The sequence below is a fragment of the Ostrinia nubilalis genome, chromosome 4, assembly GCF_963855985.1.
Source record: "Ostrinia nubilalis chromosome 4, ilOstNubi1.1, whole genome shotgun sequence".
Lineage (NCBI taxonomy): Eukaryota > Metazoa > Arthropoda > Insecta > Lepidoptera > Crambidae > Ostrinia > Ostrinia nubilalis.
Genome location: NC_087091.1, coordinates 16,591,164 through 16,604,710, shown reverse-complemented (window position 1 = coordinate 16,604,710; position 13,547 = coordinate 16,591,164). Strand labels below are relative to the sequence as shown.

General features: G+C 35.3%; 1 long non-coding RNA gene across 1 annotated transcript; it reads right to left on the bottom strand.

Annotated features, from left to right (window-relative positions):
• Positions 1 to 2,136: 2,136 nt before the first annotated feature.
• On the bottom strand, positions 2,137 to 6,855 carry LOC135071280 (uncharacterized). The gene is made up of 2 exons (XR_010257231.1): positions 6,496 to 6,855; positions 2,137 to 2,310 (listed from the first exon to the last, which is right to left on the bottom strand). It is a non-coding gene; the product is annotated as an uncharacterized LOC135071280 (long non-coding RNA).
• Between the last annotated feature and the right edge of the window lie 6,692 nt (positions 6,856 to 13,547).

Genomic DNA, 13,547 nt, shown 5'->3' with positions numbered 1-13,547 from the left:
TAAGGAAATAACATATTTTGATTAACTTTTGTGTAAAAACTGCAAGGATTCTGGGGGTTTTGAGAGTTGGGGTGGACAGCAACACTACATAAGTTGCAGATACAAACAAAAAAACAGAAATATTTGAAAAATGGTGGTCGTGGTAATGTAAAATATCATAAGGGGTGTCAATTTTCGAAGAATTTCGTAATTTATTGTGTAACTTAAAAAATAATTGAGATAGATTTTTTTCCTTATTTTTCCTAAAGTAGTCATGACTATGTCCATCCTGCGGCGCCTTATCCTTGAATTTTGGGACACGTTGTATACATCACGGATAATGTAGAATTCTAATGGTGAAAGAATTTTTAAAATCAATCCGGTAGTTTTGGAGCCTATTCAATACAAACAAAGAAAGAATCAAGATGCGTTTTTAGAACTCAGTGTAAGAGGTAAATTACTCTGTGGAAACTTATGGGTATGTATAAGTAGAAAAAGTTGCGATTTCGGACCAAAAATTTATAATTTTATATTCTTTTTGAAACCTTATTGTGTTATGAAAAGCCTCTTATACTCCCCACACATAGGCTCGAACTCCCGCAGTCAACAAATTGTTACAAAAGGACATCATCCACGTTTCATATATTTTTGGTCCAAAATCAAAAGTGCCGGCCAACAAAAAAAAGTGCTGTATTCTGACAGAATACGTCTGCCTTAGCATTTGTTACTATGGCACCAAAACCGTAGCTCCACTGTGCGTCGAGTATTTGAGATCTTAAAGTCATCGACTATTCATACATTTTTTGTTCAAAATCAAAAATGTCGTCCAATAAAAAAAAAGTGCTGTATTCTGACAGAATACGTCCGCCTTAGCATTTGTTACTATGACACCAAAGCTGTAGCACCACTGTGCGTCGTAGTATTTGAGATCAAAGTCAGTCGTTTCATATATTTTTAGAACTCAAATACCACGATGCACAGTGGTGCTACAGCTTTGGTGCCATAGTAATAAATGCTAAGGCGGACGTATTCTATCAGAATACAGCACTTTTATTTTTTGGCCGGCACTTTTGATTTTGGACCAAAATGGATGATGTCCTTTCCAACTAATACTTCTTAAATTGTTTACTGTAAGCCGATTGTTAAGTATTATTATGTACTTGAAAATTTTCGAGAGGTTTCCATTGAACGAACAAAGTGTTTTATGTTTTGTTTGATTCTATATTAGCACAGGCTTCAATGAATAGTAGTAGGTATATATTTGGAATTACGTGCAGAAAAATGTTGTGGATTTTCATATCATTCTGGATATATGAGTAACTTGGTTCGACTCTACCCTATTTCTATATCTGGAAAACATATTGTACAACATTTAGTTGTTCCCGTTTTTGCTCGTGGTGTTTTCGCGCATAATTATGTCTTTACTTTTTTTTACTTTTAAAATTAAATGAATATTTTTATGATATCAGCCGTCAAAAATTGTATTTGCAAGCCTCAACAGCAACACATCTTATGACAGTACCTTTTTTATATTTTCAGATAAAACATCCGAAGTTGTTAGTAAATCGACCATTTCGTCGGAAACTGTTTTACTTTAAACGCCGGTGCTACACGGCTAAACTGGCTGAGCTTGCCGTGTAGTCTTTTTGACTTCCCAAATAGCGCACATCAAAAATCCAGCGGCTGCAGTGCGAGCCGTCAGTTTGGCAGCGGGCTTAGAAAAATATCAGCTGCAGAACTGCGCTGCTGTCACGTGCACGATACGTGCGCCTAGCGGGACATACTGCTGCCGAAAACTACGAGCAAAAGGAACATACTACTGAAACATTTTCGAATAAGAACTGAAATAAGGAGATTTGGACACTGAAGAGGGTCATTTTTGTCTGAAACATGACATGAAAATAATGCGCCTGAAAAATGTTTCAGCGCGTAAATAGGTACTTGTATAGCCTGACCAGGAACATAAAAACCCTGGCATAGAGGCGCGTCAATTGCATTTGATAGTGCAACACTGAGTACAGTCGTACCTGTTTAAATTAATAGGCTAACTTTATGTATCAGGATTCAGGATTACGTGCTAATTTGATGTTTTCATAAATTAACGAAAAAATATTATTTTAAGTAACCTGATTTAAATAAATTAAATGAAACCATCAATCGAGCTAGTAGAATTTATTTTATTATTCATCAATAATCAAATTCAGAACTTGAATATTCAACTGCAATGTCTGCTCATGAACGCTTCAAACTCGGTACTTCTTTCCCAATCCCATAAAATTCAACACTTAGAAAGTGACAAAAAATTTTAAAATAGGTAGTTGAAACAAGAACCTCCAGAAGAAATCAAGTGATTATAAATAGTTACAAGAAACTTTGGACAACAAATTCGCCTCAATACACTCACTGAACCACTGAGAAGTGTTTACAAATAATCAGAATTGTGAATTTGCTGAAGATCACCGAAAATAGAAACGTAATTATCATCCACCAGATATTTGAGGTTAGCAAACATCATTCAAATTGATTCAAATTGTGATTCATCATTGACAAGACCTGTCAGACTACTTGTCAAAGTCAACTTCAACCGACTGTCATCTCAGTCAGTGTTGCCAACTGTGAAAATAATTTCTACCATTTCTACCATTACGTTCCAATTCACGCAAAAGTAAGTTCACAACAAACAATGGAGGGTCAATTCCAAATATTATTTGAAAAAATGAAAATCGAGATGCAAAACCAAAATGCTGAACTGAGAGATTCTATCACTAAAAATATTATGGACAGAATGGAAGAGAAATTAATACCTATAGTGGAAGAAAACAAAAACCTAAAAATTAAACTGGAAAGATTGGAGAAGGAAATGGAGCATCTAAAACGAGGGGAGAGGAGCAACAACTTAATAGTATTTGGCCTTGAAGAAGAAGAAACATCTACATCCGAACTACTAGAAAAATTTAGAGAGACTTTAAAACACGACCTAAATATTACTATAGGAGATTATGAAGTTAACAAAATCCATCGTTTGGGCAAGAGAAATAGAGAAAACAATAAACCTAGGCCCGGTATTGTGTTCGTTTGTAAACAATTGGAAGAAGAACGAAATTATCAGAAATAAAAAGAACCTAAAAGAAATTAATATTTCCGAAGATTATCCGAAGGAAGTATTAGAAAAGAGGAAAAGTCTGCAAGCTGAGTTAGTAGAAGAGAGGAAAAAAGGAAACTTAGCATATCTGAAGTATGACAAACTAATAGTTAAAGAGAATAACAGTCAAGAGAGAAGGAAGAGAGAATCGACTACCTCACCCACTGCTTACGAAAACCAGCCCAAAAAACAACAGACTGTATCTTCAATCAAGACAAGTAGGTCAAACGCTTTCGATATGATGCGGTCTAGATCCAGCTCTCTTTCCAATATCACCACTACAAAGAAACAATAGCAAATAAGAATCGGCAAACGGAAACCGAAACCAACCAAAGAAACCAACAATGAAAGAACAGGAAAACACCAACCTCCCCCAAGCCGACTGGTCCTCGTGGGGGAAAGAGACCACAACCCTCCAACATCAAGAAATAACACAAGTCATAAACTTCAAAAAGAAAAAATTTACGTCGCAGCCCTCAACGTACTTACACTAAAGAATGAAGAAAATCTCACCGAACTAATATATGCCTTAGAACACATTAATTGGGACATTGTTGGCCTGAGTGAAGTTAGAAGAATAGGCGAAAATATCACATCCTACCCAGATTATATACTTTATCACATAGGCGAGACCCCGGGACAGTATGGGGTTGGATTTATTATAAAAAAACAGATAGCAGAATACGTAGAAGGCTTCATAGGAATCTCAGAGCGTATTGCGATCATGAATTTGAAACTACCAGGATACAAATATCCGTGGTCTATTGTACAAATATATTCACCTACCGAACAATCAAATGTTGAAACGATTAATAAATTCTATCTAGATCTAAACAAAGCTATTCAAGAGCATGGTCACCAAAACCTTATAGTAATGGGAGACTGTAATGGCCAAATTGGGGAAAGGCGCCCAGAAGAAAATAAGGTACTAGGACCATTCACGTATAATAACAAAACCAGAAGTAGAAATGGTGAATATATTATGAACTTTGCTCTTGAAAATGACCTAACCATCTTAAATACTACATTCATGAAAAAGAACAAGAACATGTGGACCTGGATCTCGCCTGACAGTAAATATAAAAACCAAATTGACTTTATAATGTCCAATAGAAGCAACTGCTTCACAAACTTTACCGTAATCAACCAATTAAACTTCAACACTAACCATAAACTAATCAGAACAGAATTGGCAACAAAACAACCAAAGAAACTAAGACCTAGACAAAACCCAGGAAATACAAAGCTCGGAAAACATCAGTCAAAACAAATAGCAATCGCTCTTAGGAACAAATTCATAGACTTTAAACTTAACACAAGGAAATTGGAAACACAAGAAAAATACAACTGGATAGAAGATATCATCCAAACCCAGATAAAACTCAGCACAAACACCAAAACAAAAACGAAAAAGTGGCTAACAACAGATACTACAAAACTATTAGAAGAAAGAAGCAAGTTAATCAAAACAAAAGACACACAAGATAGAAGAAAGCAACTAACGAGAATTAGTAAAGATATCAAAGAAAGCATAAGGAAGGATAGGAAACAAACCAGAATGGAAGTAATTGAAAGATATATAGGCAAAACAGGCGGAGTCAAAAAAGCAAACAAAGAATTGAGAAATTCAATGGACTGGATCGTCAAAATGAAAAACACAAATGGAAAATGGAATTATCGCAGAACAGATATATTAAGAACAGCTACTTCTTATTATAAGGAACTGTACAAAAGTAACGGAACTGAAAGCGAAATCGATTTGGCAGAAATATCAGACGTCCCTGACATTCTTCAAGATGAGGTTGAGAAAGCAATAAATACCCAAAGTGCAGACAAATCTCCAGGGCCCGATGGCATAAACAATGAAATCCTAAGACAAAGCAAAGAAGCTTTAATACCTATTTTCACGGATATGTTTAACAATATCATGACCACTGAAATAATCCCCCAGCAATGGACAGTGTCTAACATCATTCTTCTGTATCAGTCTCATGTCCAACATTTATAAAATCTTTGCCAAGATAATTTTAAAACGAATCGAAAGCACACTAGACGAACAGCAACCCATCGAGCAGGCTGGATTTCGTAAAGGCTATTCTGTGATTGACCACATTCATGTAGTACGTCAAGTTTTAGAGAAGTACAATGAATATAGTATATAATATGCTTACATACTACATTGCATTTGTCGACTACAGTAAAGCATTTGACTCTTTACTACATAACAACATATGGGAAGCATTAGTAGAACAAGGGGTTGAGCATAAATATATTAGATTAATAAAAAACGTGTATAGTCAAAGTACTGCTAGAATACAATTAGAAAAGAAAGGCGATCCATTCAAAATAGAAAAAGGCGTCAGGCAGGGAGATCCCCTATCCCCAAAACTATTCTCCGCGGTACTAGAATCCATCATTAGACAACTGAATTGGGAAAATCTCGGGATAAATGTGGATGGTACATCGCTGACGCATTTGAGATTCGCCGATGATATAGTTCTCTTTGCCAATTCATCCGAAGACGTCAATAAAATGTTGGAAGACCTCGCGAGAGAAAGCGAGAAGGTAGGATTAAAACTAAACCCTGAAAAGACCAGAGTGATCACCAATGGAAACAAAACCACTATAAGACTAGGAAACACAGAAATCGACTACACCGACGAATACATTTACTTGGGACAACTCATAACACAAAAAGATCCTATGCGCAAAGAAGTACAGAGAAGAATAACAAATGGTTGGAAAAGGTACTGGAGCTTGAAAGAGGCTATGAAAGACGATAAACTTCACATAAACCTCAAAAGCAAACTGTTCAACACCTGCATACTACCCGTCCTCATTTATGGCTGCCAATCTTGGACTTTAACGCAAGAAACGACTAGCAAACTCGCAACTTGCCAATATGCTATGGAAAGGAGTATGCTAAATGTCAGGAAGTCAGACAGGATGAGAAACCGTACAACAAGAAACAAAACAAAAAGTATTGATGTAACACTAAAAATTAGAAGACTCAAGTGGAGATGGGCAGGACACATGATAAGAGGTTATGACAAATGGAGTAAGAAAGTGACAAGATGGTATCCCAGGGAAGGCAAAAGGAAGAGAGGCAGACCGCAGAAAAGGTGGGACGACGATATCAGAGAAGTGGCAGGAGTGATGTGGAATAGAGTCGCTCAGGAAAGATCAGAATGGAAAAGGTTGGAGGAGGCCTTTGCCGATTGGCAAACAGATCTGCAGAAAATAAGCAGGAGAATAGATTAAAACTTCAACAAAATATAAATTGTTACTTTGTTACAATGATCATGTTTGTATTGTTAATTGATCTGAATAAAGGGCTATATTATTATTATTTATTATTATTAGTTGAAACAAACCACAGCTAATTTTCATAGTGGACTGTACTATACGATAAACATGTCAGTCAATTTGACAACCTTTGTCGGAAACATTATTCAATGAAAATATTGTCCAAACACTTAGTATTTCTCTTCGACAAATACTTTAACACATTGTGAACCACTTTTCTTTCACGACTATAAAAATATTTTAGCAATTTAATTCATAAAACCAATTGCGCACATTTAAAATAAAGTTTGTTTACACTTTGACAGCAATAGACTGACATGCAAGGTGACATGTCAATGAAGTTTTCAGTTACTGTTGCCATTAAAAGAAATTAGTACCATTAGTTTTCCGCAACATGGCGAGGGTTTTTATGTTCCTGGTCAGGCTATACAAAAGTTATCGCAACATACAAAAGCTTTTGGAGTCCCGTTGTGATTCACTCACGATAAGTACTGTCAGCAGGATCAACTTTGAGTAGGACAATATTGGAAACCTCTACCTACTTAACTTTTAAAGAAAATTATGAATTGTATAAATTGTTTAATTGTTAATTGGATGCGGGATTATTCGTCGAGGTTAGAAAAAATCCACTCACCTACCATGTTCTCATCAATTCTCGACACCTGATTATGACATTTCTATTTATTTTAATCACAATTTTATATTTTGTTTTTATAATTTCTATTCAATTTAATCACAATTTTATTATGTTATTTTTTATTATTGCAAAAACCGATAGTTAATTTTATTACGTGGCTGGTGAACGTGGCAAAACTGGTAAATGTTAACTTGACAAGTGACATTTTTTTTTTAATTGTATTTTTTTTTCTCTCTGTCTGTAGCATTGGTTTTTGTTTTTGACATGTGTATGTATGTATTATTAATAATATTGTTTTTTTTTTTTTTTTTTTTTTTGTTTTTAACTTTTTATTAGAGAATAAATTTTACAATAATATATTAACTTAAAATGACTTAAAAACTAAAATTTTAAAATTGGCATAATATTGTTATGTTTTAATTTAATGAATGATGTATTTTGTTATTATTTAATTTTAAATTTTTTGAATGATTAATTTATGGTTTTTATTATTATTTTTTTCTTCTAATTTCTTTTTTTTTTTGTATAGCGCTGCAAAAGGCACCCACTGAAAATCAGTGTCTTGGCAGTCACACTGTCAAGATATTACTGAGTGGGTGACCTTTTTTGGCAACTTAGTTATTATTTTTTGTGTATGTCTTTGTCTATGTTGCCTGAATTTGTTGTTGCCAAAATAAAGTTATTTTCTTTCTTTCTTTCTTTCTTTCTATGAATCGAAATGTTCCAAAAAATAAAATAAAACATAAAAATAACTGAGAAAGCAAGCTCTTGAATATTTTGGCCTTTGTACACTCTTAGTTGGCGTTCCTTTGCATCCATATGTCCCCACCGGCGTTTCCGACACGACCGGCGGACAGTTTGACACGCGTGTTTTTCACGGCGACGCGAGGCGCCGGCTCTGTAACGAACGCCTACAGCTCCCGGCTCCCGACTCGATACTCAGTGCAAGCATCTTTGAATCGAGTAAATAAAAGGCCTTACCTGGAATTTGAATTGTTTTAGAAATAAATAGGGACTGTGTATATGACTTAGTTTCAGAATTTGGGTACTGGACTTTAGCACAAGATTTCTATTTAGCCATTGCTTACCTCATACTTAGTTACTTAACTAATGGAGTGTTTCTTCTATTTCTCATCATGATGTATGCTGTATTACTTGCCTATTACCTCTGATGTGATGTAGTTGAAGCGTTATTTATTTATTAATACAAAACACTTGTAAGCCTACAGAACGGGATGATGTCACATGGATCGTCGTGCTTATGCATCTAGAATACCTACCTACAGTAGACACTGATTGACTGATGGAGCTCTGAAAATAACAGTGAGTCCGCTGTGCAACGTTAAAGCATCACGTAAAGAAAACTCTGACCGCCATTTTGGGAAACTGTATTTATTCCTAGTAGGCATTCGGGGATGAAAAAGTGTCCCTCTACCTATAGCCGCAAAGAAATACTATCTTGTCATTCATGAATGAGATTAATTTGCTAAAACTTTACTCAGTATTACGCGACGCCATGTCTGAAGTAGCTTTTCCTTTTCAATCTAATTTATAGCCACATTCGGACAAAAGTTGACCTCAATATCTTTAGCCCGAATCTGGAGCGATGTGAGGACTGCAGTTCACTTAGTTTATGCATGGCACGTGCTGTGCATGAAGGTGGACGGGTTAAATTAACAAAGAACGGATTTAAATTGATAGTCTTTTAGGTTCTTTTTTAATCAGCAAAGTAGGATTGTCTTAGGTTTTCAGATAAATTTATCAAAGTATACTATAGTACATCTTCATTTGTCAGCCGTTTGGTGTAGTGGTTCGAAACGGACTACTATTCCAGAGGTAGCGGGTTCGATTCCCGCACTGTACAAACATTTGTGTGCATGAACATATTTGTTTGTATTGCACCGGGTGTTTTCTATGTATAATAAGTATGTATTTACAAAAAAAGTATTTAAGTATGTTTATATCCGTTGTCTAGTACCCATAGTACAAGCTTTGCTTAGTTTGGGACTAGAAGCGCAGTGTAAAATGTCTAAGGATATTTATTATTTATTTATTTCATATTCTCTGTTTTCATTTTTTTCAATATTTCTTTTATTTTCTTTCGAATTCTGCAATTTTGTTAAACGACAGGTTCCAATTTTCAGTAACGAATATTACATGATAATTATGAGCAATAGTGTAAGTCAGTTATAATAGCAACTCTAGTCAACAACTCAGTCTCTTACTTTGTCCTTGTGCAGAATAATCCCGCTCACTTACTTTTAAAATTAGCACCATATTTTTACTTGAATCTAGACCAATCTAGGATCTGGGCCAAGATACGAGACCATTCGTTTACGTGCCGCGAATAAAGCTGGACGGGTTTAATTAAGAACAACGAATTTATGTTTCGGAGCTGGATCCACCTGCATTTCACAACTAACGTCTGGGATTGAACCTTTTTTCTTTCTTTCTTAGTTCTATAGTGCCTGATATTACGAAATAAATTTAGACTAGGCTAATTAATGAATCTGCTACAACTTTAGAGTTCTCATTGATTCAAAGTAATGGGCGAACATAGGGGCATTTATTCTTTGTCTATGAAAATGTATGAACGTTTTCATGAAAGTTAAGTAAGGTTTTAAAAAATTTTGACCTGCCTGCTACTAGAAAATTCTACTACTTTACAATGTTCCTCGTTCGTGTCGTTTTCATATTGATTTCAAACTTGTTTCTAAAGAATTCCTAGTAAAACTGTTTCCGAAGTTTGTTTCGTTCAATATTTATCAACAACAACGTTCCCTTTGATTTCTAATTAATTTCCGAGCTTTGCCCTTTTAAAGGAACTTTTCATGGTTTCCTTCACCTACTCCATTACCTGGAACGCTGGCAAGTTCAATTTTCCCTTTTCAATGGGAACAACGTTCCGTGCTACCGTTAAACCGTAGTTTTCTCTTAATTTATAGCTCTGCACCGTTCTAACCTCTTCGTTTACTTTATGAACGGCCAGCGCTTTAGAAATTTTATTTCTATCAACGTAACTTCTCCCAAGTTATTCGACAAAATAAAATTTCTCAGCGGAACTAGTTGGCGAAAACTCGGCGAGTCTATCAGAAAACCATTCGGAAAGGAGCGCTGCAGCGCCATGCTGTTGCGTAATTGTATGGTCATTTGGTATGAAACAAAATAAGTTTTTCAGCGAAACTTTTCACTCGCCATATCGTCGCTGAAGTTTGCACCATGTTAGTAATTTTGAGCGGTTTTGATATTATGTTAATGCTATTAGCTAGGTTTCGAAAGTTGCATCGTTTGCATACAAGATAACGCTTACATAATATATTTCGTTCTCCGGTAAAATAACTAGGAACCTAATTCGATTTACGAAGTGTTAAAACTCAACCAGCGGATATAATAAGCGATACAAATAGACGTTCTACTCGTAGCTATACATTTAAACACTGTCTTTTAGACTATACGACGATAGTTGGGCCCGATTCTAATTTCTATGAAGAAACGGCTGATATCAAAACGATGCAATGTGCGCACTTTCATACATGTCCATACTGACTAACAGTCCGACCCAACTATCGGCCGTTTAGAAGTCGATGGTCTGCCCCTAGGCTTACTTGTATCAGTATAAATTTATCCGTGGTAATTGCTATATTACAAGTTGTTGTTGTAACAATTAATTATTTATAATAGTAAGGCATAGCACAGGCACTTAAGAGGCAAGGCGGTCGCCTCACGCTGCGTTTGCCCCTGCGTGGCATCCACTTAAGAACCTATCTGCTCTAGTCTAGTGGACATCGATTCTCTACTCTACATGTCTAACACATTGCCACTTTAGCTAGTTAACCCACTGTCTGAGCTAAATCAGCATATACAGTTAGATTGAAATGACTTAAGAAAACATTGAAAAAAATGGTTTGGTTACTGCTTACAAAAAAAGTGAGTTGCGAACTGGTTGTTTACTACTAACTACTAACTTTGATAATGATGAACAAAATGTTGTGTAAATTAAACAAGGTATTTTGTAGTGAGCTAAACCTGGTTTAGTTATAGGTTAGCACTCAGTTCGCAAGTCACTTTTTTATGTAAGCTACTGCTAACTACTACTACTGTAACCAAACACTTTTTTCAGTGTATTTCAAGGGAAAACCTACCTTTATGTGTGTGTTTTAAGAAAAATTTTCATACTAGCAACGCAAGTAAGCGATGTAAATTCTGTTGAAAGGATGTACTCTATTGTTTTCAGAGTAGAGCCATGAACTTTGTCATGTCAGGCAGCTCATGCGCCATTATACAGGTGCGCACTAAGCTCCCTCGTCTTCTCACTATCAAAGTTCCGAGTACTTGCCGAGGCCCCACTTTAGTTAATAACGTTTAAAGTGTCTCGGTCTTAATGTACCCGAGCAAATTCACTCACCAACTTTCTATTTGCATTTAATTTTGCTCCCGAAGACGTTAAGCAGTGGCCCAGGCTTCAATTTAACAACGACTCGATTTCTTCTTTTCTGTGACTGGGTTTGGTGTATTTAAAAACGCTTGGTGCTTATTCAGACTAAGTTCTAGGTGATTTTCTTTTTTGCCTTTCAAAGTCGTTGCCAGTATTTTTAATTTAAAGTGGACTAAAAATAGTATTATCGGTAAAATAGAAAAAGCATCGATAAGTATATTTTATGCTCGATATGAAAAAGCGACTGAGAAGAGATGAAGAAAGTTACATTTCAATCAAAACTCTTACAAGCTACGAAAGTTTATCTAGGTATGTCATATAGGTTTATAATATAGTTTCTCTTCATTCAACACAAATTCTGATTTTAATTTGTAGGTATATGACGTAAATACTTAAGTAAATCTTTCCTCAATCGAATCCCACATAATTTATTGTCTTACAAAATAAACATTTCTGGGTGATGATAAAAGTCGACAAAAGATGGCGGCAAAACATAATTTCTCATTAATTAATATCCCTGTCTTCTGAATAAACGACCGTCATCGGGCTGATTGGTCACAATCAATCCAGAATGTTCGGGAAAGGAGGCAAAAAATTAATGATGGGAAATCGAGGAAGATAAGGGGAAGCGATCAGTCTCCGCCGGCTGGGAGCGCGGGGAATATTGATACTAAATTCGGATGCGGATAGAGGACAGTGAGAAATAGGTGACTGGCGCGAGATATCAACTCGAATCATTGCTGATATGGGTTAGTAAGTACACAGGTTAAAATTTAGAGTAAGAGCTAGTGAACGCCAGATCTACGTCATTTTAAAAAAAGCTGAAAGTATATTGTATATGTATAATATAAAATCTGATTTTTATGTATAATATTTGGGCAATAATTAATAGTTTTCCCAACAGCCAGACAGTTTTGACAGTTCCAACTCCTTGCCAGACAGTTTTTTAGGGCAGCTCCCAAAGTCACGATTACCCAAACTTCATAATTCACCAACATTATATCCTATATTGGGAGCATACGCTGACAAACTTTCAGCTTTTATAAAATGACGTAGGTCTGTGGTTCACTAGCTCTTACTCTAATTGGAATATTGCAATATTTTTTCTAGGAATGTTTGATTTCAATTTTCTGTTGCTGACAAGAAGAATTTGGAGAACTTGTATGTTTGGTGAAAATCGATCATATGACTATGTAGGTGGAATTAGAATGAGATAATGGGAGGGAGAAGTGAATAGTTGAAACATTGTGTCTGATATACCTATAATACAATGTGCCTTAAAACAAAAAGCAGTCATTCAAATCCAAATCCGACGTGCCTATAAAAAAGTAAAATCAAGACTTGATATACGAGTACTGTTCATCAAAGCACGTTTCAAGCTTTTTTTAATTTTAAATGTCATGAAAAGTTTTCTTCACCCCTTCAATACAGATCGCAAACTGATTACAAAACGTATCGTAACTACACACAATAAATATGCAAGTCAGAATGTGTGTAGTTCGTAAATAAACATACGTTTCTTTCTACAACATCTCTTCCGAAATATCGCAATCAATGTCATGGAAAAATACAATTTCAAGTGAAAGCTCTAATCGAATTAAGAATGTATGAAGCAGGAAACCCCTTCGGGTTTTCCCTCATATCAATCCCTTTTTCCACATTTCATTTCCCATAAGTCGGCACCGTGTTTCTTATAAATAAAATGTATAAGTAGGAAAAACGTGTATTTTCTATCCTTTCTTATTCGAAAGTTCTAGAGCGACAAGTTGGAATATAAACTAGCTTTTTACCAAACTTTTGGCTAGCACTAAATTAATTCAATTAAAGTTTTTCTGAAAAATGTGTTTTTAGAGTTAATTTAAGCTTAGTGCACACAGAAGTTGCTATAAATACAAGGATATTTTGTACTTTGTTTTATTGGTAATTCTTCTTTTTTATCGAAGGAATTCCGGGTTGAAAACTTATACAAGCTTAGTAAATTTAACAGCCTTGCGAAACGCTAAGGGGCAATCATCATAACTCTGCGATGTTGTTTATTAGTGAATGAG